A 21,918-nucleotide genomic window follows, 5' to 3' on the forward strand; every position below is an offset into this window, starting at 1 on the left:
CTAAGTGACACTGAAGGAAGTGTCCTTCATACCATATAACAAAACACCATATAAGAACAGACACACAACAGGCCTACTGTTGTCTGCTAGATGGTATCTTTAAATCAGATAGTATATATTCCTTTACCACTTGAAACAGGAGACCATAGAAGTGATTGATAAGCCCAAAATCGCAGCCAGAGTTCAGATTTGAGAAAATAAAGCACTATCTATCTGCTCTCTTCTGAGGATCTGACGTGGTGGTATAAGCAAAGCATCTAGAAAAGAAGAGCTGCCAATTTATTTTTTTATTTTTTTCAGCATTTGAAAATGTCAAAAACTCGGCTTATGAAGTCTAATCTAAGTCTTGTGTCAGGAAGTCTCATCAAAGCATGAATACAATTTTTGTTTCAAATTACAGAAAGATCTTCCAGACCCCTTTATTTTGTTCTCTGCTTTGTTCTCAGAGAACTCGGCCAACCCTCACCTGGTCTCGTTTCAGGGTCTCATGCTCTGCGTAATGTTAAGTGCTGTTATTAAATTACCAAAGGAACATGCTGTGGAGTGAAACAAGACATATCTGTTGGAGGCCTGAGCACATATTTGCTACACCACTCTCAGTTTGAAATTATTCACAGGAAGTGAATCAGAGACCCTGTGTTGTAGTACTTAGCAAAAACCACTGGGCCCCCTCTTCAGCCCTTACACTTGACCTTCACAACAGAGATTAGCTAACTAAAGTATGGATGTTAAATAACTGGTCTGCTTATGAAAAAAAAAATCTGTTTGATATGATTGGGCACTGGGCAAATGTCTACTTTGCAATTTTTGTGTGGGAGGAAGGGGAACAGGAACAAAATGTTTCAGTGGTTGGTATGCAGTTATACTGTTAGCTCCATGTAAATGCATATGGGTGAATATGGTAACAACAGGCTGGTACTGCAGAAACTGCAGCTTTAAAGGGTTAACAAAGACTGCACTTGCTGTGTATGGTCATGGAGCAGGGAAAGCAACAGTCTGAATTGTGTGATCCCCCCCGACAGACACACACGCACACGCACACGCACACACACACGTTTACTTCTCCATGTGCGCAATGCCCACCTGTTCAGCCCCACAGGCCTCCGGCCAGGCTCTGCCACCGCCGCTTCGCGCGGGGATGCGACGCTCCTCGCAAGAGGCTGTGGATGGAGATACGGTTTCTGTAGTGATGGGGCTGACTGCGGAGAGCTATTGGCTGCCGGCTGTGTAAATTTCATTCAGTTTGGTCCAATAGAAGGAGGAGAGCGCCTGGTACAGCCTGGCCCCCTCCCCCCCCCCCCCCCCCCCCCCCTTCCTCCCCTCTTCCTCTCTCTCCCAGCTCGCCTTGCCTTGCAGATCAGTCTCTCCCCGGCTCGGTCTCTGCATAGGCAATCACAGCTCCTACTCGCAGACCCAACTCTCCCTCTCGCACTGATTGCAATGAATTTTCTGCCTGAATGTAGGTCGCTTACAACCGAGAACACGAGTTTCCTTCAAATCCAGTGTTGTTGTCTTTCTTGTTGTTATTTTTAATCCCCCCCCCCCCCCCCCCTTCGTGGTCGTTGCATTCCTTTGGAGAAGCGAATCGCGTTGGATTCCAAAAAGGCGAGCAGGAACCGTGTGTGAATAATCCCGGCTGCATGATAGCCCGAGAGGATTTCCTGAAAGAATCTGGCTGTGTAAAAAAGACCCCTATGCTTCTGCAGCTATTCCAGTCTTAAGGTAGGAGTACTGGATTCGCCGTTTGAGTGTTCATTTTCATTTTTCTGTTGCTTCCCCCCCCCTTTTTTTTTTTCGGCGAGGGTGGGGGAGAGAGGGAGAGGTGTTGCAGTTGGTACTCTGGCAAAGGGCGAGCAGTTTGCTGCAGTCGTCTGTGCTTTTACTTTTCCCATCATGATAAAGCGATACTTTCTTTCTGCCATCTCCACCATCATACGCGATCTCGTTGTCACATATGCATATTTATGCAAATTTATTTCTTTTTTATCCGCTTCGGTCTCGTCCCCTATATCCCCCTTGCACCATAATTTGTTTGGAGGCATTTTGCTGCAATCAGCTATTTGGAAAGGCTCCGGGGTTCTGTGTGAGATGTTTACAAAGTAGCTCTGCCTTACAGCCAAATAAACAGAAGAGTGTGGAGAGGAGGGAAAAATATCTGCAGTACAGGGAGAGAGAGAAAGAGCGAAGCCACAGTTTCCTGCAAGCACGGAGAGGGGCAGGAGCGGTACCTCATGCTCTGTGTGCGCCTGTGGTTTTCAGGGAAACACAAAACCAACACGTAGGTTTTTGGTTAACCACTTCCCTCGACACCACCACAACCACAAAAAAGCAAAAGGGGACGGGAGTGGGGGGTGAGAACAAGGGAGGCGGCTGTTCAGAGGAAATCTTGGCTCTTCTTGGATTAAGCGATTCACCCGCTTTGGCTTTAGCTGTTCCATGGTGGGTTTTCCTTCTCCCCCGCCCCCCCCCCTTCTCTTTTCTTCTTTTTCTTTCTTTCTTTCTTTCTTTCCTTTCTGGACTCGGGTAAAATGCCCGCTTTTGTGATGGGCATGGGTTTCCGCACGTGATGGAGCGGGGACTGGCACTGGGGAGAGCCGGCGTGCGCGGAGCGGTGGCGGTGGCGGGGGGGGGGGGCAAGAAAAAAAAGCCACGCACCACCACCACTTCCCCCTCCCCCCCCGGCTCGACAGTAAATCGGCTTCTTCTGCAAAGCTGGGGCGGGGGCGGGCGAGGCGGGGGCTGGCGGCCTGAGGCGCCTCCGCGGGAGCCGCGGCTTTGCCCCTTCCCCATGGGAAAGGCCGCCGCCAGCCCCCAACCGCCCCGGGGAGCGGGGGCGGCCCCGCTGCAGCGGCCCTGATGGACGCCCGTCAGACAGCGGTGGGAGGGGGGGACCCGCCGCTCAACCCAGCCACCCCCACACACATTTCCGCGGGCGCGCAGGGTCGGGGCGGGCGGGGCGGGCAGGGCGCGCCCCCGCGCAGCCTCTGCGGAGGGATGCGCGGGCGCGGGGAGCGGTGGCGGGTCGGGGCGGGGGGGCGTCCCGCCGTCGTGCCTTGAGCGGGGCTAAGAATAGATGGCGGCGCGGCCGGGAAACTTGGCCGGTTTGGGCGCTCGGCGCGGGGGGGAGCGAAGTTTGCGGGAGAACGCGGGCGCGGCAGTGGCGGGGCGCGGCCGCCAGGTGGCGCTGCGGGCCCTTCCAGCCGCGCCGTCCGCCGCCTCCCGCGCCGCAGCGCCGCGCGCCCCGCCGCGGGGCCGTCCCGCGCCCGCCGGCGCTCGGTGTCCGCGCTGGGCCTCCGGCGGGGAGGCGCGGCCGCCCCCGTAGCGCTGGGAGAGCCCGGCAGGCCGCAGCGGGGCTTTCGAGGGAGGTTTATTTCTTTTTTAATCCGGACCTGGGTGGGGGAGAGAGCGGGGAGGCGGGAAGACGTGCGGGATTGGAGGCAGGGGCGCAAAACTCCGTCAAAGGCAGGCTGGGGAGCACCTCAGTGCTTGGCTGGGCAGATCGAGCGTGCCAGCCTGGACTGTAATGGCCTTGGTAATGCAGGCAGCAGAGACGGATGATAGCCGTTCAAACTGTGGTACAAGGTGCTGGTGTTCAGCTTTTCGCATCCATAGGCTTTGGGGAGGTACTGCTTGTCATAAGGATGGCAGAAACGCATATGCAAGTTTAGATGTTTTGGACTTAAAAGCAAACCACCACCAAAAAAGAAAAGAGAAAAAAGAAAAAAGAGCTCTTTGATCAGTGTTGAAAGCAAACACCTATACAATTCTAGACCGAATTCTGTTTTTAAATGATTAATAATGTTAAGGGCATATATGCATACGTTTAGAAGTAGGTGATCAGAAGACAAAGCTTAATTGGATGAATTTACAAGCAGTTATGCCAAAATGGAAATCTCTGATATTTTTCTCCTCCTAAAACATAAATATAACTGCTAATTTAGATATCTCATAATTGGAAGGCCAATAGTCCACATTCCATGGGACACAAATTAAGTTTATTAATTATTACATGTATAAATCCTCTGTTAAAACTAAAGAAATAAACTGTTTTTCTGTCACCCTAAGAAAAGAAGTAATTATTTCCACTAATTTTAATTCCTAGATAAGAACACAACCTTGCTTTGTAAAAGTGAGTTGATTTCATATGTCAAACGAACCCTGCATTTTATTTTAATTTTACTTACAAAATATGCATTTGATATTAGATCTATTAATATCACCTATGTAGACTTCTATACAGGTAGCACCTGTATAGATGTGCTTTAAGGCAGGACATTTCAAATATTTTTTGCTTATACTACTGAGTAGGGGGTTGCATGCATTGTCTTATGAATCATATTCCAATGAATCATTAAAGACTGAGAACATGAAAACATGCCGTACGGTTTCTGGTAACTCAAAACAGTGAGATCTATGATGGTATGTAATTTTCTAAGAATAATAGAAAATTAAATTTAATTTTGACCTACTCATTTTTATAATCTTGAAATTATTACCCCTTTGTGCATAAATACAGCTGTTATTGCTCTCTCTCTTCTCTATTCATATGCCTGTATATCATATACATGCAATTATTGTTGGTATGCTGTGTGCAAGTACAACCTATTAAGTTGTACCAGGTACTAAAACTGAAATTCAGTTTGGCATCCAAAACATCTTGGTCCTTAAGAGGATTCTAATTCACAGCTAATTTAAATCCTTTTTTTTTCTTTCTTTTTATTTTTTTTTAATTGAATTTAATGGCCCTTAGGTTTGGTCTCTACTGGAAAACATTCATGTAGACAAGAAAATACATTTTCTTCCTTCTGTATTTCTGGAGGGAGTGATTACTTGCCTAGTATTGTTTTAAAATGCAGTGCTGTGTCACAAGCATGTAGACTGTAAATTCAAAAATTCCAGATGTTTTTTCTTGATCAGCAAAGTGCAGTGGTCAGTGATGAAGTGTCATTTCTTTTAAAGGCATCACAATGCAAGCAAACAAAAGCAAGCCTCGACGCGAAAGAAACAGGCCAGCTGGATTAAATTAGGACAAGTGACAAAACCTGTAGGTTTACTGGAGATGCTGTGCTATCCTATATATTCTTTATTCTTACCAAGACTTTATCTTTTTAGCTGATCCCATGCTCCTTGGCAGATCATTCACCTGACAATTTTTACATTTGATAAAAACGTCAATCTTAATAGGCATCCTTCAGCTGAAGAGCTGTCATGTAGAGATGAAGGCAAGAGGCAGAAAGAAAATTGTTTAACTGAAGCTTTGTATTAAAGATATCGTATAGAAACAAGGATTTGTTTGGCTTTTTTAAATAGAAGAGTGATTCAAAGGACATTCACTGACTGCTGTGTAGAGGTTTGCACATTTGTTTTTGACAGGTTCTCAATACAGCCTCCTCTTGGCCTTTCAAACACGCATGCTGCTATTTGATGGCTGAATCACATAGTGTAAAGAACAGCTCCACCTGGGTAGGACAGGAATAAGCATCATGCTATAACCAGCATATAATTTAGTCATTCTGTCACTTGAAGACTTGTCATGGAGACTGAAGATCTCTTCTGCATGAGTAAGACCGGTTAGTTATGTGCACTGAATTATAAGGCTGTGAGTCTTTAAAAAAAAATAATCTAATAAAACCAAAACATAAACATCAGCTGCACAGATCAATATAAGGCTCTCATGTCCAGCTGCAGCTATCCTTTGTCACGGTTGAACTCAGGTGCTCTCAAGCAATGTTTGTAAAGCATTTATGCTGTGAGCCATTTCGATTCTCACACCTGACAGGGTTATGTACTCAACTCTGTCACCTTTTAATAGTTCTCTACTTCTCCTTGTATTTGTTTTAGTAGTCCTCAGATTGGATTTGAAAGAAAAGAAAATAAAAGTACCACTAAAAAAACCCCAAACACCAAAGAAAAAAAAAACACCTTGCTGTCTAGTGGAGGAAACCCAACTTTTAGTGATAATACCCTTGGGCAATTATTTGCAGTGAGATAAGGCACAATGCTAATCAACTTTTCACAACTTGAAAATGGATGTAAAGGTAGAGAAGAGAAAACTGAAAAATACATTTTTTTTTTATATTTTTGACAGTTTGCAGTGGTTGAATTTGAAAGGTAGGAAATTATTCTGGAGTTGTTACAGGCAAACTCATCCCTCTTTAACCCATGTAAACTAGTGGAGGTGAATTTTTATATTAAAAATAAGATGTATATGAAACAAGATTATTTTATGGCTTGCATGTATAGCTCGCATGAGGACCTGAATAGAAGCAGCCCTTGTAGAACACTGGCTTTTCCTGTGAGATCTGCAGTGGGGCTTTACCACGATACAGCTAATTCAAACCAAATGCATGACCACATGCTGGAACGATCCCTAGCTGCTGGAACGATCCCTAGCTAGGAATGCTCAGATTTGTACTGTAGGAATCTAAAAATAAATTGTAGTCACTGATGTCACAATGTATGATTCTTTCTTTTGGCTGTCTTCTGTGTTGAGCCCACACACCACTTAGTGTCATAGGACGTATTTCGGTAAGTGCATGCCACTGACTAGCTTCAGTAGAGGGTTAGGATTGTCAATGCTTGTCTGTCTTCTGTTATTTATGTGTTCACTGAGATTTGTGACTTGATGGGGAGGCTGAGCCTTTCAAGAGAGGTAAGCTTTGAAAATGAATGGCACTCTTATTGGAAAAAAATATTTGAGACAGTATCACAGTGGACTGATTCAGTTCACTCTGAAAACTAGAGGAGTACATAGCTGTCATAATTTACTGTTACTCAAATAACTTCCTTTAAAAGAATTCTTTTTCATTGCTTATAGAGGGACTATTTTTAAATATTGTGCAGATCGAGGGAGAATCGTACTAAAGAATGGTTCTTTTATTAGATAGAATGTAATAATTTCATAATAATGTAACTACATAAGAGATTTGTAGAATAAAATGTTTGGTTTTCTTCCTAGATTAGCCAACAGTCAATTATAGCTAATTCTGCAGTGGATGTTAGTCACTGTCATTTAGGAGAGGTCTAGTACAGCCAGAAATGGAAGAGGACAATCATGAATAGGATTTCTGTCCCAGACAGTTGTTTGAAGTGGTCTAATGGCTTGATTATTTTGAAAACGCCTATTGCTGTAGTGTCTGGGTCAGTTACAGGCCCAGTACAGACCTGGAAGGAACAGGTTTCAAAATTCTTGGGACTGTGCTCTCTAGTGCTGCTGGCAAGTTAATGGTCTTTCCAAGTAAGACTGACCAGCCATGTTGATCAGTGCCATCATGTGGTATCTTGTGATATTGTTGTCAGATATCTTTGGGTTGGCGATTAAATTTCTTTATGTCTTTATGTTTTAAAGTCAGTTTCACTTAGTGAAAAAACACTCAGTCTAATGGCAAAAAGTCTTCTTTCAAAAACTGTTTAGAAATACTATGGAGGGGGCTCATATAAACTAGTTGTATTTTCTGTAACAGGATTGCTTTTATGCTTTTGAACTCTGGTAGAAAGTATGTGGACAAACTTCAATAACTCTTCTGTTTGGTGGGTTTTTTTATTCCAAAACAGACAGTGCAGTAATCAGCTCCAAATACCTATAAACAAATACTACATTATATGTCATACTTTTGACTTTTGATATATAAAAGCCCTAATTCCTATCCATCCAAATGTAACAAACCAAGGACAAAGCTGCTAGCCTCATTATGAAATAAAGAATTTGGAACGGAACCAGGTTCTTCGTGTCTATTTCTATATCTTCATTTCATGCTGACTTTTGTAGTCCTGATTTTAGACTTAATTTTTAAGATTTCCATAAAACTTAAGCTTACAAAGTTTTTCATCTGTTAAATAAAGTTGTTTGCAGACACTACACAGAACTCTGCTATTAAAAAGAGCTGAAAATTACTCAAAATTTATGAATATTATAATTACACATCTGAAAATTCCTTTTATGAAAAGAAATAAAACATTTTTTCCTTTTTCTCTACTACTTTACTCCACCAATCTATATCACTTATCCATGAAATATCTCTTTTGAGCACTTGGCCATGTTGCAAATTACCTAAAAATTATATAGGGAGTATATTTATGCTTTGAGATATGATTCTACCTTTTCTGATCTGCCGTGAAAGATTTCAAGATCTGTCTTTTCAAATAAACAAAATTAGTATATTATTCATATGGAACCATATAAGATATAAGCCATATGCTCTCTAACATTGAATAAATTTTTACTCTTTTTCTTTTTGGATGTAGCATCGACCATTAATATTAACAGACTTGTGTAATGGGACTGAGATTAGCAGACCAGCGATAGATAAGTGTCATGGGGCCAGGTCTTGTTGGATTCAGTGTAAAGATTCCTGTTAATTTCAAAAGGCTTTTGGTCAGGTCTTGTGAGTAAGTGGTATTTGGATAGAAATGTATGGAGCATTTGCATAGAACTGTCAATGTCATACAGCTTAAAAGATTTCTGCCAAGATCATGTTAAGTTCTGCTAATGAAATTGCTTTCAAACCTTTGAAAAGTAAAAAAGAAAGCAGTGGGCTCTGAAAAATAATGCATCTCCATTCCTTCCTTGAAGAGCTTGTCATAGGTGTGGATGATTATGCACACTAGAAAAGTACCCTACGTGATGCAGGAGCATGTACTGTCTCAACTCATGTTCTGTTGGTGACTATGTTTATAAAGACAAATGGTTGTACAGACTTGTTACTATCTGTGATTTCTTCCTGAAGTTTCTTGGATTTACTTTTCAACAGAAGCTGGGTACGTGTTAGCAACCAAACTGTTGGAGTACACACATCCAGTTTGTACACCTTTCCATGCAGTCATCTTGTTATTTGTGGTTGTGCTAAAAGACAGTTTTTGCATTATCTCCAAACTAATTTTGTAATACTGTTGTGTTATCTCCCTGGATGTTCAGTTGTACTGTTTTTAGATCATAGATTTCAATGTTTTTTATAGGTGATTGTGACAAAAAAGGGCAAAAATCCTCTCCTGCATTCCAGAGGAATTGTGGAAGGAGAGATGATGTCCATGTAAATCTTCGGTACATCTGCCATTACCAAAACTCTCTGAACTTTGTAAAGTAATAGGACTGTATCTGGATTTCATGGGATGTCTCAGGCAAATGAAGAAAAAAATTTCAGCAACAACCAGAGGAAGCAGCTAGTGAGTTATTGCTGTATGAAATGTTCCCTTCACCCAAACTTCAGAGCAGACAGTTCAATGCAGTACTTCAAGACAACATTCATCAGTCAAAGTGTTGCTTCTCAGTTAGGTACATAGTCACTGATTTGTTGGTTGGAGTCTCCCAAGCCAAAGATATCTCTATCACTGATGTAATTATTATAATGTCTGCCCACTGCATTTTGCATCATCTACATGAAAGCAAAGAAAGGTAAGTTCTCAGTACACAATGGCGTGAGGGGAAATAGAACTTTCTGCAAATTATGCACAGCTGGACAGATGAGCTGTGGTGTCCGTGGCTGTGAATTTGTATTAACACAACCAGCAGTAGGTCTGCTGCCTGAATTAGAAATGTTCCATATGTGTAGCTTCTAATGTGCAGGTGGAGAATTGGGGGATAGATGATGCAGATCCACTGGTTTTGACAGATTAAATAATAGCAATTGGCATAACTGGAAATTAACCTTGGAGCTGGAGGAGATCTCCTTAGGGAAGAGCTAGCATAATAATTTCATGCTCATTGTGATAATACTTTGCTTTAGTTCAGGTGCAGAAGTTATAGTGCAGGATAGGTGGATTTACTGCTTCAATCTGAACAGGTTAAGAAAATACAGTACTTTGTTCAATCTTGCATTTGTTATGTCTTTCTTTTTCTCAAGATGTTGTAGCTGAACTCTGTTTGAATTATGACTTTTGAAGAGAAATGCTTAGTGTTTGGTTTGATGTCACCTTTACATATAGATAGTGTTTCAGATACAGTGCCTTAGGAATTTGATAATGCAGGCGAGCTGACACTTATATTTAAAGAACAGAATAAATTAGAAAGATCAGTAAGATTTTTATACTACTGGACTGTGAAAGGTACGCTGCATTGATTTGTCTGCCCTGATCTGGTACAGAGGTTAGGTGTTACTGAAATGCAGTGGGTTAATGGTGCAGTTAGCATGTACCATTATCTTACATGGAGTTGTTATCGTCATGGAGTGGCATGCAAGCAGAAGCAAAAGTAGTTCCCCACTATAAGAGGTGGCCCATCTTCATTTGCGCTATAGTATAGCAAATAAATATTTCTCCTTGGAAATGTTAATCTGTATTTTCCTTTCCCTATTTGCTTTGGAAATAAGATGTTCTAGTGAACTGTCCTCCAGCCCAAATCAATCTTGTCTGAGAATTCTGGCTTCAGAAAACCGAAATTAGAGCATGTAGTTAGGATCTTGGCAATAGAAATTATATTAGCAATGTAGAAGTTTTATTAGCAATGCTGTAGAAAGGACAGGAGATGGGAGCAGTTTTAATAGTGGTAGTGTGTTGAATTCTCTTAGCTCTTAGCTAGATAAGAATGGAAAGCTAAATAAATCTTGCATTTGGTATATGAGTAAATGATCACTGGACCATAACACTTCACAGAAACATCCTTCTGTGGTAGATTTTAGTTTCCGTTTGCCCCTGGAGGGTGGCCATTTGGTTAGGCTTGATACTTCACTGCTTTCTGAAACCAGGTAGAGCTGGTTTATTCAAGAGGAGCCAAAACTTATAAAGTTGGAGAAGATACTGTCTGGAGCCAGAGGCATCAATAAGGATGATGGAGAGATGGTCCAGTTCCATTTTGGAAGAAAATTCATGGGTTTCTTAAAAGCAATGATGGCATTTGTAACAGCACTTCTACCTCTTAATGCCTGAAAGCTGAGCACTGAGCGTAATTATGTCTAAGAAGAGGAGACTGCATGTTCCAGTTCTTACCTTTTCCTCTGTGCATGATGAGGATGCTTCCTAAATGACTCAACCCCTCCTTCTCTTATTCATCATCCCTAACTTGGTGTGGTGTTTTCCTTCTCTTATTTCTCATCACCTCAAGATGCCCATCCTCGTCAGAGATTGTAAACAGGCAGTGAGTTGCAGACAGATTACCAGTTACAAAGGAAGGTTAACAGGACTAGATTTCACAGAAAAAGAATATTAATGGAGAAGAGTGAATGGGGTGAGGTAAGAAGTCAGTTGCAGTTGGGGCAGAGTCTCAAAACAAATACAGGGTGCTCACTAAAGAAACAATATGAGAATGTAAGAAAAGGGTAGCAATACAGGGATGGCATATAGCGACAGCAGACATACTAGAGCATAGAGCATAGAGTACTAAGTGTCAGTTCAAATTCTGGATTCTGGAGAGCTTATAATAGTGGGATATGAGTGAAGGCAGACTTATAAGAGGAGGTGATGCTTTTGGACATGAGAGTTTTGTTTAGTCTGAGGGAATGCAATATATTAGAGGTAAGTTCACTATATGGATCAGGGTAAAAATATGATTCTTAGTATCATCATCACTCTGTAGGGATCTAGATTGTACTCTTTGAAATTGAGTCTGTTTTCTTCTGAATAATAATTTTAAATATTTTTTTGTCCAAATAAAGCATTTATTAAAATATCACCACAGCTTTTTAAGGAAATCATATCCAGTGCTATCATCACTGAATATATTTCTATTTAGGATTGTTTGTTTGGTTTTATCCCATTTTTCCCCGAGAATTATAATAAGTCATCTTTTCTGTTTCATTTCAAATACATAGGTTGGTTTTTTTTTTCTGTTTTGGTTTGTTGTTTGTTTTTTGCCTTCCCCCCCCCCCCCAGTATGGCAAATTTTACTATTAACCTGCAGTTCCTGGGAGAAATTAGTCTTGCAGAGAAGTGCATGCAGAATGTGGAGAAATTTACCTGGGAGTATATAAAGGCAGTCTTAACAAACTATGTGGGTTTTGATGGTTCTGTCACTGCTACATGGTGGGGGGAGGGAAAGAAAATTAGAGTAAAATGTATCTTCATCCTACTCATATACATCACTCAAAGATATTAATGTAATAGTTGTTGAAGAGTCTGTGCAGGGGCTGCTGTACTATTACCTCACATCTAAGCGATATTCCATAGCTACAAATCTTTTCTTTAATCACTTTTTAAAACAAAATAGAATTGATGTACCTCTGCCTACCCCAAAATGTTGACTTTTAAAATAGTAGATCTTTGGTGATATATAAAGCAGCCAGAAGAAATCAGTTTTTCCTCAGAGTATGCAGAGTACCAGCCTTCCTTTCATGTCCTCAATAAACAAGATTCCCCTATACACATACATGGACATAGTGCATACATCGTCACTTTTAAGAGCCATTTTTCTTCACTTGCTGTGAGCTGTATATTTAAAAGATTACAAGCATGACTAAGATCACATTAACACTGTTTTTACATTGGTTTATTCCATTGTCTTCAGTGGCACTGTGCCTAATATTTGGGTGTCTAGAAGTATTAATTTAGTGCTTAAAAAAACATAGTCAGGTTCCAGGATTTTTCTCCTCTTTTTTCAGCTAACATCTCATCATTTAATGTATTAATTTGGCAGGGATCTCTTTTCAGCTAACAAGAACTTGTTCTCTGTGGACTAAATTGTTTACCAGCCAGCCATATATGTTTGCCCTAGTGAATGTGAGTGAAATGGTCCACCACAAATTCATGTAACTGCATTAACCTTCTTGACACTGTGACTTTGAAAAGTGGAGACAAGGATAGAGGTGAATGACAGGAGGTGGTGAAAATGAGATTCTTGAACATGACACACATTTTACTATGTGTAAATAGGCATAGAACTTAAACATCTGATTTTTAGAGATTAAACTCTCTTTTAAATTTATTTGTCCTCTTTAGATGATTCTTGTTAAACAGGAGGATTTTGTTTTATCAGAATTTAAAGTCAGGTGGAAATGTTTTAAATTCTGAACCCATGCTAACTTCCAGTATGTACTCAGATTTTTTGTTCAGACAGGTAGAAGTTTCATGTACAGGAGGATGAAAAATGAAATGGAGGAGGAAAAAAAAATCCACTACAACCTACTTTATTACCTTATACCAACTTCTTTTTCTGCTCTGACATGCACCAGGATTGATTATTTATAGTACATAGTTTCTATGAATAAATAAGCACTGAATTTTTTGTAAGGAGATATCTCAGCCCAGAAGTAGTTTTCTAGAGAAGACTGATAAAAAGTTTGGCTGAAAAACTCAATTTTTTGTAGAACAATATTTTGTCTTTATTTGCAAAAACGCGAACATTTTTCCACAAAAAATAAATAGAATAGATCAGAAAAAGATAAAAAATCTAGACTTTGTCTAGACTGTTACATGCTTGCCAGTGTCTTTCATATACCTCTGAGAATAGGGTTTTTTTGAGGAGGGACAGAGGAGCAAAGGAATTAATTTCTTGGGTTTTTTTGTTTGTTTGTTTAGTTTTGATTTGGCTTATGTTCTGTAGGAGGGGAAATGGTTTTCAGGTATCTAGATTGAGAAAACCCCGAACCTGCAACACCACTCAATCCTGCTTCAGAAAGGCACCAGATGGCCACTTTGGGAAGGAGAGAAGAAGGTGAGAATGTGAGCCTTGCCCAAATACAGAATCAGGATATAGCTCCAGCACTCAGACTGGGAAATGCCTCTGGTTTCTCTGATCTGGATGTGACTAAAGTCATCCCAGGAGTCACTCCAGCCTACCCACCATGATTTTGAAGGTGGTAAATTGACTTCAACTTTTTTCTTTTTTCTTGGGCTGGCAGCCTAGAGACATCGGAAAGAATTCTCATTCTAGACCTTCATAAGTATTGTTACACAAAGGGTATTGGGACAGGCTTACATACACAGAGTTTTATTAGTGTGGTCTAATGAAGAATGTTTCTTTAGGCAGAAAATACAAGAAAAATAAGAACCAAATGGGAGAGAGGAAGGAGAAGGGCAGACTCTCCCCAGTGGCAGTCCAGGAAAAGCAGTGGCAATGGTGGGGAGTCCCTGATGAGCACTTTTCTCTGTTTTTTTTTTGTCTGGTGCAGCAAGTGGAAACAATGAAGATGACAAGGTTGATGATTTTTTTTGCCATGCTTCTCCCCTCACACTGTACACTCAAGGCCATGTGAAAATTCCCACGGGTTGTTTCAGTTCTTGATGCTATTAATGCTGATTGGAGTACAGTAATTTTTAGGTTCAAGTGTTGCACATTGATTATTAAAATTTATTATTGGACAATATTTACTAGGTATTTAAATGACTATTACCTATTTTGCTGCACACTATATTTTGGTTTTATCTGTTATAAACTAAAGTCTACAAAACAAAAGGTAAGGAAAGCTGGTGTGGGAGGGTGGGCAAAAGAGGGACCATTCTCACTATAGTGGTAGTTGTTTCCACAAGTGCCTACCATAACAAAACTACTGGGTTTTGCTGTTGCAAGACTGTGAGAATAACAACACAAGACCTAGAGTCTGAGAACATCAAGGGAAAAAGAAAAATACTGTTACAGAGGCTCTGCAAAACACTGCCTTAATAGCTTAGGGGAAAGCTTACAGAGCTGCAAATTGTAGATCCTTGGCATTCCTAAGGCTGAAGTGCTAGCACACTCAAGGCAAAATATGCCTTAACAGCATTCAGGAATCAAAAATTCCTATTAGGTCACTTAAGCTTAAAATCAGATATATGAAAATTAGGATCATGTAGACATAGCTTAGAATTTTGAATATTGCCTTTTCCTCAAAAAGTGAGAGTAGAGAGAATTCCAAGGGTCTTTTTGTTTGTTTACCTTGCTCTAGGAAAAGGCATAGCATATCAGTATAATACCTTTATTTTTAAACTATTTAGTGATCTTTTAAGACAAAACAAAAAAGAATTTACCTTATGTTTTGCTATATACATATAACTAGAACCAGTACTTGTTTGTACACTGTTTCAAAGTATGAAGTGACTTTGTATCCCCTTATAACTTCTAGTATTTCATAATGTATCCTTTGGAAGGAAGGGTGTCTTCTCTTCCTAAGACTACATAATTTATCAAACAATAATTGCCATGGTACATTTAAATGCACTATGACTTTGTAAATCAGCACAAGAATTGCCTGATATCCACATTACCCAATGCCTCGAGGTATTCCAAAATACAAAATCTAGCCACAGGCATTAACAACATATACAGTGATTGCTGCCATATCTTGGTGCTATTCCCAGAAATGCCACGTTCAGAAGGATGTACTTTGAGGAATGATGTTGCAGGATCAGATGGCTAAATTCATTAGAAACTGAGGTACAACAACAGGGAGTACAGAGTTATCCTTGATGATCTTGGCTTTTGTAGTGGCAAACAGCAATGCTCACAGAATTTCTTGAGCTGGATACCAACTGATTCAGGCTTCCAAACTAATCTCAACAGTGGCAGATTTTTTTCATCACATTTTTAAGCCTTTCTTTCCTGAAAAAGCTATGCATTGAAGGAATGCAAAAGTTTCTTAATAGTCCAAGTAACTACTTTAGATCATGAGATCAGTTGTTCAGTGTCTGGATGTCTCAGACTAGTTATTTTTAGAGGTTGGCTGATGCAAACTGAAGAAGCTGGAAAATTGTGACTGTGTAGATTCTGGGCTGTTCTGATATAAGAACCGGGAAAAAAACCCACCACTACCTTCGTCCCCAAAAACAACCCCTGAAATACCCAACAAAAAAAACCTATTTTATTTTACCATATGCCTCACTCATCAGTGGTTGATGAAAGATCCTTGCAGGGTTGCTACACTGTTTCCCCCTGTGAACTGTATATGTGTTCAGTAAGGCTGTGTTTAAAAACTTTTATCAAATACCTATTGAATATAGTACACAAACTAGGAGAGCTAGGAAGGAATGTATTTTGAGTTTTAGGTCCACATATTTTAGATAATCAATTCATTCTCACATGTGCTGAGCTGTATGACAAAAATTTCGCACTGAATTTTTTTTCTACACCTGGTTTGGTGATGGTGATTTTGGCGTGAGACACCAACAGCCTCTGGATGTCAGTGATTTCCCTCCTGGTGAATGAGCCTCTCTCTCTCAGAGTTGTCTCTGTCAGACCAGTGAGAGCTCTGTCTGTCTGCCAGTGTCCTTGACTTCCTAAATCAGGCTTTTATACCACTAGTTTAGCTCAGATGCCACTGAAAAACAGTATCATAGTTCTGAATCTGTTGGAAATGCAGTGGGTTTTGGTTGTAACTAAGAAAAACTATAACTAAGCTTAACATTTGTTACTCTTCCTTCAGTCTAGGTATTATTAGATGCTGACCTGATTATCTGTCTGGTAGGATCACTGAAAGTGTATGCAGATACTTGGTAAGATTTTTCTAAAGTTTTTAAGGAAAGATCTTGCTTGAATCCCCTGTGGGATAGTTCATCTTGCATACCACAGAGTTCTGCTTTCAAATCGTAGAAAGTTGTGTGCAAACTAGTTATTCTAGGCTCTCATTGCAATTTCTAGGAAGAAATAAGGTCTTTGGGATGCAATTTACCTTTTTTAAGGTCTTCTTTAGAATGAGATTAAGCAGTTGTGATTAATATTTCTAAGTAATAAATTCATTTGATCAGGTGAAACCTGATCAATGAATGTAAATATGATCTTGGTCAGTTTACATTGTTCCACAGACTATATGCTGTTGGCTTTCCTGTTCTAAGGCCTTGTCTGAGACACCCATGTTATTTCTGGAGCAAAGATCCCTTAAAATTGTGCTTTATCATTATTTCTGTTATATAAAGTTACTGGTCTCCTTTTAACATAAAGGACTGCTCTTTTCATGGCAATACAGTTCTTGACATTTGACCATTTGTGTCATTTTCAAATACATTTTCCTTATGAAGTTGTGGGATTATTGGATGTCTGATATGCTTGAATGCCATTGATAGTCTAGGCTCTAGCCTTAATTTGAGGTTATTACTGCACATATCAGAGGCCTGAATGGTCAGACTATTGTCCTTTTAGAACTTTTGCATGCTGGCAGGTTTTTCATAGCTTGTTCAGTGGTTTTAGTCATATGTGAAAAACAGAAGCTACTCAGTTATGATGGATGCAGATCATTATGGATGAAAGAAAGAGTATTTTATAGGCTGGTGGTCTACAAGTACATTCTGTGTGAGACATACTCTTGAAAAAATGTGTGGAGGTATTTCATAGGGTTTACAATTACTCTGAATTTAGAAGAGGTGAAAAAAATTATAGTAGGCATATCATCTATTGGAAATAATTATAATAGATATGTTTTACTGTGGCTGAGGTTTAAGGACTCACACTACCGTCTCTTATTTCTTTGCAAGTTTCGCTAAGCAGAAAACAGTGGAGATGGCTGAGTTTTTTGGGGGTGGAGAAGTGCAATGTAGAACACTTACATTTAGAAGACTAAGTTCACAATATAGTCACTGGAAATTTTATAAGTATTTCAGAAGGAAGATCTCCATGTGAGTTGCCTGCCTAAATGTATTTAACTCAAGACATAAAATTTAAACTTCTAAAAGCAGCAATAAAAACAGCAGTATCTATTTCTAGATAATCCTGAATGTTCTAAACCCCCAATTTTTTTGGTATTATGAATTAATATGCAACATGAAAATCTGGAAGCAGAAGACTAGCTTCATTATTTAAAGTCATGGTTGAACATGTTATATAGCTCTAATTAATGACAAATATTTCAATTCTATTTTAAAATTTTACAAAAGAGTACAAGGGAATAGCTAATATAGTGGTTGTTGCAGCACAAGTCTCTCAATTCAGCAGCAACAGTTAATATTTCTCACATGAAAAGGGCTAAAGGATTAGACATGTTTGGATTTTTTTTAATTGAAAGTCATGTTAAAAAATTATTTTTCAAATAAACTTTCAAGTTCTAATAAAAATGTATATGTATATGTATATGTATACGTATTCTTCTGTTCTTTTAAATGTTTGGTGGTTTTTATTGCCAAACAAAAGATTGTGTGTACCCACTTGATAATCTTGAATGGCTTTTATGAATAGCTTTTTTTTTTTAAATGAGTGATTTAAAAAAAAATTGAAACAAATGCAAACTCAAATTCTAAAAAAGAAAATGACCATCTGTAGTGGTTCATTTACTGTGAACATCTGTCTCTTGAATACCAGCTCGTGAGGTTTGTTTTTCTGAGGGCATACATTCCAGTTGGATTCTTGAGTGAAACAGTAGCATTTCTTTGTGCATAGATAAACAGATAGTGACAATTTCTATTCACATGTTTGAAAGTGATTACATAACAAGAATCTCATTTCAAAGTAATATGATCTGTGTTTTCTATAGATAGGATTTTTTCTCAGTATCTCAAGTTTAGTTTTAGCTTCTGAGAATATTAGTAAAAAAAATTAAGGCCTTCCCTACAGTAATGCAAAGAGCTTTACTAAAAAACAAAACCATCAACAACAATAAGCTTTTGCCATGGTATCCTATTGTCTACTAAGGGGATTTAATACTTAAATTATTAACTAAAACCAGCTGATGACTACAATAAAGGCATTTATCACTTGTCCATCTATGAGTTTCAATTGCATCTTAGACAGGTTAATAGAAAAAAAGAATGAAAAAGAACTGCAAACTGCAATGCTTTCATGTATTTGTAATATAGATTATGTATTAGTGGAAGATCTAGTGTATTTCTAAAAACTTAGAATGGTTACTTGCATGCAGAATATCTTTGTTAGCATAGTTACCTATAGTGAGAAAATTTTCTACAAATAGGCAATTACTTTTTGAAATATACACATACACAACATTCGGAGTTTGCAGTGCTCAAGAAAGACAAGGATTTTATTGCTGCAGTGGTTTGACACCAGAGGGATCTTTTGAGGTAGTAGGTTTTCAAAGCTTTTGAAAATCAAGCCCCTTAGCTGCCTGATGTGAGCTTATACTTTATCATTATGTTCCATATTAATATTGACAGCACATGTATGTTTCTGGAGTCTGTGTGTACTCAGAGCAGTACTTCTACAAATATTTTGCAGCACTGTGCAATGCGTAACTCCAAGTTACTTGGAGAGCTGGGCTCAGTACATGTATCAGTACAGTGACAGGGCAGTGCTGTTCAGCCCTCCAGATGCGGGGTGCTTTGCTCAGGCAGAAAGTCCTCTGACATTCGGCTTCTGGGACCTGAACTGTTGTCTTTGCACAGCACTACAATGTAGCATGTGGTATACCAGTCTGGTCAGAGTTAGCGTTGCTTCTCTATATAACTCAGGGTATATCATCAGTTTTTACAGGTTCTTGAGGTAAAATTTGTCTTGTGGTTTGCAAAATGAAAGCAGTTTTGCTTTTGTGCAAGAGACTTCTAAAATATGTTTCTCTTTAATGCTGTACTTGAGACCTTGTGATAGTTATTGCTGTCACAACCATGGTGTGATTTATAATTTTCCATTAGCAGCTACCACTGAGTACAGTAGTTACCTATGTCCTGTCATAATTTCCTCCCAAAATTATGTGTCCAATAGGCTGCAGCCAAGTATGAGACAGCAAATATGAGACAAGGGTACTTGGACCAACTTCTGCAGTCTACTGATCTCATGAGGACTTTTACTGACTTCAAAGGGCTCTGGATAAATCTCTTAGTTTCTGCTCAAAGCAACTGTAGTCTTTCTTTGATTTTAGGAACTAAAATACTGAAAGACTGACATATTCATAACTCCTTCACTCCTGAATATCTTTATTCTTCCAAGTAACAGCAGGACAGAGAAAAGCAATTGGCTTCTCAACCATGTAAGTGGAAGGAGAGTGGAGATACTGGACTCATGATAATCATAAATTTGTTTTTGTTATGACCTGTAATCAACAGCATATGATATAACCAGTTGCTATTGCAGGCAGGAGATCTAAAGATGACTGACAGCCTTGAGCAAGCTAGGTCTAGCCAAAACCAGAATGTTCTAAATAGAGAACAATGACCTTATATATAGCCCTACAGTGAGAGAAATCTTTTAATTTCTTGCTCTGATGGGAGAAAAGAGACGATTTATTAGACTTTTGGGAAGCTTTAGAATCCTCAGCAAATATTCCAAGACGCTGGAAACATTTTAGGCAACTTACTCAGTTCATGTAATGGAGTTTAAATAAATTTACCAACATATTGATTTCCTGCCCTGGGGAAATTTAAGGGCTTTTATTACTATTGTGTTTGTTATTATCTTGTTCAATTAATTATTCTACACTGTCTGGTGCTAATTTTGGAGAATTCTAAATCTAATAGATTCAGTTAGTACAGGGAGTGGTTGATTAGCTGAGGATTGAGATAATCCAACGTCAGGGGCTCATGCTTCTCTTGTGGGTGTTCCAGGAATCTATCATTACTCTTAACCTTTATCTAACATTTGCTACATGGTTCATTTAACACAATAAAATTATAATGAATGATTAAGTTATAATTAATGAATTTAACTTTCTGCATTTGACTTAATTTTTAGTAGTAACATTAAACAAAATGCATTTATTGCACAAATATCTTTTGAATACGTCAAACTTGTCAAAAGGGTTTAGGGCCACATTTTCACCTGTTATATGTGGTTTGAAGACAGCCTCAAGTCATCAAGTGCAAAGAAGGCACCTAGAGTTCTCTACTAAATTCTTGTCTCAACGGTTACTTGTCTAAGATTCATTTAAGGAACTTGTGAATCAGTTTACTACGATAAGAATGTATATATGTAAGTATAGATAGGGAGCCATTAGTTTTAAAAGAGAAGATAATATTAAAAAGGAGAGGGATGAAGGGAAAACTATTACACCATGGCATATGTTCAGAAGGTTGATAGGCATATAGTAACCTCTTTTTTTTGCCTCTAGCACATCCAGCAAATTAAGAAGATGAGGTGAGAGAGAAATAAGCAAAATAATTTGCACTGTAGAGGATGTAAAGCAAATGGCAATCAAGAGTTGAATGGTGATATGCTTTGTTATTTATGTTATATTAGTCTACAAGTATAATTCAAATGAAAAAGATAAAACACTCAGAAGTTAGAAAGTAGCATATTTAAGGTTGCTTAGGAAAAACACAAATTATTCCAGTTTGTGCATCCAGAATGTTAAGTTAAAAACCAGGTAATTTAATTTCAGATTATATACTTTAATAACTTCAAATCATAAGGGGATCAAATTAAGGTTGCTTTGGTAAATTCAGTTCAACTTTTGAATTCAAAACTTTGCAAAAACGAATAATGTTCTTTCAACTTTATGACTTTGCTTTTCTGTTGATTTTTTGTATATCCTTCACATAATATTGTAAGTTATAGGAAAAGAAACCCAAAACCCATACAATGCTAAGTACAACATTTACCACACCTTCTGCAAAACATCTTAAATTCAAACTTTCAAGACTCAACATGGCCTGTTGCCGCTTGAGCTACAGGACTTCACATTGTTCAGCTGACAGTAGAGTAATCTGGTAGCGAAGAGGGAGGTTGGGCTGCAAGTGCCAAGTCCCAGTTGTAGAGGGAACCTAGTTTAGTTTTGTGTTGCAAAAGATCCATCTCACCCCCTGTCCCTGCCTCATTTGCTTCTTGAGAATGGGAATGGGGTTGATCATGAGGTTCCTGTCAAGACAAGATATCTTCTCTTTTAGTCTCCTCATGCAATCCCAATATAATAGTAATGCTGGTGGCAGCTGCCATCATTGCTGTTATGTCACATTTTGGCTGTAAAAAAGGAAACACATTTTAAAATATTTGCTTTTTTATATACTATGATTTTGGTAAACTGCCAAAACTTTCCTGAAAACAGATAGTGAGAGAAGGGAAAACTGATAGTTTCAAGTACAGCCCAGATAAGCCAGAATGGAATTTAATTAGAGGAAGCAAGGTTTCTAGCAAAAGACTTCTCTCCTCGTTGAATTTAAGAGAAGAGAAATGGGAACCTTAGATGTAAATTCTCCATAATTTTCTGT

General features: G+C 39.0%; 1 protein-coding gene across 3 annotated transcripts in view; it reads left to right on the forward strand.

Moving 5' to 3' along the window:
* Positions 1-1,524: 1,524 nt before the first annotated feature.
* NLGN4X (neuroligin 4 X-linked) overlaps positions 1,525-21,918 on the forward strand; it is a 183,767-nt gene continuing 163,373 nt past the window's right edge. For all 3 annotated transcript variants that reach the window (XM_087758100.1, XM_009466590.2, XM_009466592.2), the window contains exon 1: positions 1,525-1,722. The gene's annotated coding sequence lies outside the window, so the exon portion shown is untranslated. The remainder of the gene's footprint in view (positions 1,723-21,918) is intronic.

The sequence above is a fragment of the Nipponia nippon genome, unplaced genomic scaffold, assembly GCF_047370975.1.
Source record: "Nipponia nippon isolate SJK-2023a ecotype South Korea unplaced genomic scaffold, ASM4737097v1 scaffold_2, whole genome shotgun sequence".
In the NCBI taxonomy this organism is placed as follows: Eukaryota; Metazoa; Chordata; class Aves; order Pelecaniformes; family Threskiornithidae; genus Nipponia; species Nipponia nippon.